Source organism: Vidua chalybeata, chromosome 2, assembly GCF_026979565.1.
Source record: "Vidua chalybeata isolate OUT-0048 chromosome 2, bVidCha1 merged haplotype, whole genome shotgun sequence".
NCBI lineage: Eukaryota > Metazoa > Chordata > Aves > Passeriformes > Viduidae > Vidua > Vidua chalybeata.
Window position 1 is genome coordinate 65,158,406 of NC_071531.1, and position 5,594 is coordinate 65,163,999.

Genomic DNA, 5,594 nt, shown 5'->3' on the forward strand with positions numbered 1-5,594 from the left:
AGCTGCAGTAAAATCTGGTTTGGGAATGGCTTCCCAGTTGTTCCTGGACTCTCTGGGGTTCAAATAATAAGGCTTTTCTTCACTGTAAAATATAAAAGCTTTGCCCTCACTTCTCAACTATTTTCAGACGCTCATGGTGTGGTAAATGCACAGCAAAGGTCACATAGCTCCCTGGGAGTGAAGGGAGGCAGTTAAAAGCAGAAGAATATATGCAGATAGCACAGGGTTAAAGACAGATCTCTGTGTTACCAAGTGCTGCACTGTTGGTATAAATGGGTGAAAAATGGTGTTAAACCGCCAAGAGAATGATGAGTTCCTTCTCCATACTCTGCGAGCTTTGCTATGGCACATCTCAGTGGAGAAGCTTTGTAACAAGGGCTCTGCTTTCAGGTACACTCATTTCACAACCTGCAGCTTTACTTTTTTTTATATTTCCAAACCCCAATAAATCAAAATGTGTATCACTCTAGTGCAGATGTTATGACATTTCCAGCCCAGATTTCCATTGCTCTTAAATTTAGAAACATCCCTGGAAACCTTTGTATTTTCCTGCTGTGATGCTGCAGCATCACTGTATGAGCTGAGCAGAACTGAACCCTCCCTTAAGGAGGGACGTGTCCAGCCCACTCATCCAGGTGACTCCAAACATTTCCAGGTGCAGATCCTATTGCATGGAGAAATACAAGAGGCAAGATGACTTAGCCTTGTGGATGGTTCTTTTTTTCCTTGTTGGCTACAGAGGAGCTCAGCTGGAGAGGTTGGCTCTGAGGGATGAGAAGGGGGGACATCAAATGAGGAGGATGTTGCTTGTGGCACTCTTCACAGACTTTGGAATGACCGCAGTGAGAATTGTGTCTTTTCTGGAGTGAAGGAGGTGCATCAGGGCATCCTTGGGTGCATTCTCCATGGCGTATGGTAGTAGGTGAGGCAAGCTTTCAACTCTTGCCTGGCAAAACCAAACAAAACAACAAAATATATGTGTTTTGAAGTTCTTGTGTTCAATTTTGAGACTGAAAGAGCTACGGAAAAAGATTATCTGCTTTTACAAGAAATTGATGCACAAAAATTCTGATTGTAAAGTAGATTACATTAATATTATCATTTTAAGCTATTGTTATGTCTTGGCTTGAAAGACAGGTGTCTGCCAAGGAAGGGGGGAACCTCCCATGGAATGGAGAATATGACCCCCTTCCCACTGAATTATTACAACTTTGAAATTAAGGGCCTTTCAGTCAAAGATATGGGAAAGGAAATAACAGTTCTTTACTAGAATATATATATATATAAATAAATAAATAAATAAATAAATAAGAGACAAGGCAAGGAAACAACAAACAAAAACAGAAACACAACCACAGTCTTCTCTCGGCTGTCAGGCATTTCCCCTTCCGTGTACGGCCACAGCCGGCAGGGGCGCTGTTGGCTCCCGGTCAGGCAGGGCAGATGTGATGACTCCCCCTCGGCTGCAGGGGGCGCTGTGGCGCGAGTTCAGTCGCCTCTCTGCACGTGGCTCTTGGCAGGTGAGCCGGCAGGAGAGATAGAAAAGGGGCTTCCTTTGCAAATTCACAGGGGCAAGTGGTCCTGTGCCCCTCCAGATGGTGAGATGGGCTGTAGCAGGAACCTTGGAGGCTGGAACAGCAGAGGTGAGGAGACCATGCGGTGGCAAAGTATAACAAAAACTCTGGATCTGTGCCAGGAGACATGGGGGGTTACAAGTTAAAACCTAAGGAAAAACCCAAAGCAGCGGCAGAAAACAGTGGGGCTGGGCAGCGGCAGCTGGGCTCCCACAAGCAGCTGGGAGAGGTTCCCTCGGAGGGGGGAGGTGTCCCGGGGTTTCCTGTGGGGTCCCCAAGCAAATGGTGAGGGTACTTTTCCAATGAGGTTGGGTGTTTAAAAGGTCCCAGTTCAACAGTTGGTTTTATGAGCCAAGGCTTACCCATATTAGGAGAAGCAATAGAGGGACAAAAGCTCCACAGTGGCAGTGAATTCTCAGGGCAGCAATGGTCGGGCACCAAACACCCCCTGTCTCTGCTCCAATCCTGAGGGGGAGAGAGAGAGAGAGAGAGAGAGAGAGAGTGAGAGCGAGAGAGAGAGAGACAAGAGCCAAGGTGACTCTTTCACCCTCCAACCAAAATCTCCAGGTATCTCTGCTCTTCCTAAGAGAATGCCCCTCAGCTACAAGAGTGCACTCAGCTGTACCCCTACCCCTCCTCCTTGGCTACATCTTTTGGCTCTCTTAGGCACTGTCATTGCCATCTCTTTGGCAACAGATGGGATAAAAAAAGAAAAATCCTCACCTCCATCATGTTACAATGGCACAAAATCTGGCCTTTGCTTTGCACCCATGTATACTTAATTTGCATGATGTGGGAGCTTATGACATAGGAAGGGAGTCTCAGGCAGAAAGAAGGAGCAGCAAACTGAGGAGGAGAGGGCTCTCATGATGGAAGGGGAGACTTCAAATGAATGTGGACACTGATAAGTCCCTTGGCATGTAAATATTTCTATATGGATGGAAAACTAGATGTACATTGATTTGATTTCTGGATTTTCTTTCATTTTGAAATGAGAAGTAAAAAAAAAACCCAAACCATGGTTTTCCTGCAAGGTAATAATAGAATTACAGAATCACAAAATAGTTTGGGTTGTAAGGCACCTTCAAGATCATGAAGTCCATCCCCCTACCATGGGCAGGAACACCTTCCACTACACCACATTGCTCCAAGCCCTCTCCAGCCTGATGCTGAACTCTTCCAGGGGTGGGCCTGATTCACTCCAACACTGAGCTAAAAGTCACCTCAGATACTGATTCAGTGAAGTGGATATTTGCTTTATTTGGCGCCAGGTGCATGGGGATCACTTCTCCCAACATGCACACCCAGCACTTTTACACAGTACAATATATGGATAAATTTAATGCATATTCATTACATTCCTTGGGATGGGTGTGGTTATACAAATTACTTTTCAAAAATCATTAATATAATTAGCATATGTGACGAGCAGGCGCAGTATACTCTGGTGGTCACACTGAGGAAGGCTCTGAGTCGTCGTTCCAATGAATGCTGGCAGTCTTCCTCACTTGGCACTTTTCACCTTTCTTTCTGAAGCATGTGCAGTCCTTCACTGGCTGGTTCAACGTTTTCTGCTGACAATAGGTTTTGTTCCTCTTATCTTGGCAAGGTGCGTTCTATTTCTCTTATCTTGACAAAGCTAAGGTGCATCCTGCTTCTTAGGCTTGTGATTAATATTTGCTGACTCTTAATAGTTAATTGATGCTTACATGAGTTAACTATTGATCAACTCCTTTCAGGTCAGCCACAGCTTCTTTGGGCAACTTGTGCCAGGTCTTCCTCACCATCACAGGGAAGAATTCCTTCCCAATATCCCATCTAACCCTACCCTATGGCAGTGTGAAGCCATCCTCCCTTGTTTTGTCACTCCAGCGCCTTTTAAATTGTCTCTCTTATCTTTTTGTAGGCTCCATTGAAAAAGCCTGAACTTCTGGCATGCGGAGGGGATGCAGAAGGGGGGCTGGCATCCCCAAAGATGAGGTAGAGTAATTTAAGGGCAATAAGGAGTAATAGGTAAGAAAATTTGCTGCTTGGATAGAGAATAAAGTATTTTGCAGAGCTGTTCTGTCTAACACAATATTTGGGTATTGTAAATATTTGTGGGTTTGTATTCATCAGCAGAGTGCCTCTCGTGGTTCAGTTATGCCTGGAAAAACTGATGCTCAGAGCCTGCAGTTTCTTCTACTTGCTGTAATTCTTCTTATTTTTTGTTTCATATGTAACTGAGATGAAGGTGTGGAGCAGAAAATGCATTATGGAAATGCAATGTTTTGTACAAGGGAGCTGAGTGACCCTGTGGGTATTAGGGTAATGCTATTGCTGCAGATAACAAATAATATTAGTTGGAAATGGTTTCTAGCTGTTAGGCAAAGTTATTATATTGTCAGATGTGATGATGCTAAAAAGTATTTAGCATCCCATGTTGGGAGTTCTGTTCTGTGATGGTATTCTTCATTGGTTGCAGGCCTCTCAGCCCTCCCTGCTCTGACCTTCCCCTTTGACACAGGTGTTAGGAGCCAACTGAGGTATTTGCTTCCCTTTGAAGAGCCAACAGCACTTCCAGGCGTAAAAGTCCAATTCCTCAGAGTGAGGGAACAGGTCACACTGTAAAAGGGGAGAACTATATAAAATAAAAAAAAACTATATAAAAACTATATAAAATCAAAACTATATAAAATCCTCTGGGTGGATTTTCTTCTTTTACATAATGTGGTGGTTTAAAACCAGCTGGGAATTAAACTCAAATAAACTGTGCCTCCTTTCCCCTGCCCCCGCTCCAGTTAGAGAGGGGCAAAGGCAGAGACTGTGGGTTGACATAACAATTTACTGAAAGCAAACAGCAGTAGGATGAACAGTATGAACAGTAACAGCAATATTAATAACATGAGTATGTATACAAGAGAGAAGGTGCTTTACACATCAAAGATGTTCATTGCCTTGGCTCAGTTCATGTGGTTGCCAAGACAAAGACAAAGTGGTGGGTGTTTGCACAGCCTGGCAGGGACATGCAGTTTTTCCTGAGACAAAGACAAGAATATTGTGTGCAGTTTTGGGCACCACAATACAAGGAAGACATTAATGATTAGAGAGAGTCCAAAGGAAGGTAACAAAGTTGGTGAAGGGCCTTGAGGGGAAGCTGTAGGAGGAGTAGCTGAGGTCACGTGGTCCGTTCAGCCTGGAGGAGAGGCGACTGAGGGGAGACCTCATTGCAGGTACAGCTTCCTGGTGAGGGGAGCAGGAGGGGCAGCTCTCTGATTTCTGCTCTCTGATGACCAGTGACATTCCTGAGGGAATAGTCTGAAGTTGTGTCTGGGGAAGATTAGGTTTGATATTAGGAAAAGGTTCTTCACCCAGAGGGTGGTTGGTCACTGGAACAGGCTTCCCAGGGAAGTGGTCACACCCCCAAGGCTGCTAGGGCTCAAGAAGCGTTTGGATAATGATCTCAGGCACAGGGTGTGACTCTTGGGGGTGGTGCTGTGCAGGGCCAGGAGTCAGATTTGATAATCCTTATGACTTCCTTCCAACTCAGAATGTTTTGTGATTCTGTGAAGATGGCAGTTGTTTCTGCAATCAGCGTTCCCCTTCCCCAAGCCTAAGACAATGACAGCCAAACCCCCCAAGCCATCCCCCAAGCAGGCTGCGCTGCTCTGACTGGTCCCCTGGGCTTGGCTGTGTCCGGCAGTATTCAGCTGAGCCTGGCTCAACTTGGCTCAGCTCTGTTTGCTGCTGCTCTGTTCCCTGTGGCTACTTCCAGCACTGGCCCATGGTGTAGGCACTCTGCTGGACCTGGCTGTGTTTGCCGCTTGGAGCTGTGTTCTCTTGAGGCATGAGAAAGGACAGGCAGCAGTGGAAGAAAGGCAGAGTCCCCAGTGGCAACTGTGGCAACTTCTCTGAATAAGAAGAGAATGGCACCACTTCTGGTGTGTGTTCACCTTTTCCTTCCCCCTGAAGCTGCACCCTGGTGATGATTTGAATGATACAGAATAGCAACCTTGCAATGCCCACATGGCTCTAAGTTTT

The 5,594-nt window shown here is 45.7% G+C and overlaps 1 long non-coding RNA gene across 1 annotated transcript; it reads left to right on the forward strand.

Annotated features, from left to right (window-relative positions):
* The first annotated feature begins 1,528 nt into the window (after positions 1-1,528).
* LOC128784110 (uncharacterized) lies at positions 1,529-4,181 on the forward strand. The gene is made up of 3 exons (XR_008429365.1): positions 1,529-1,643; positions 3,481-3,554; positions 4,039-4,181. It is a non-coding gene; the product is annotated as an uncharacterized LOC128784110 (long non-coding RNA).
* The last annotated feature ends 1,413 nt before the right edge of the window (positions 4,182-5,594 follow it).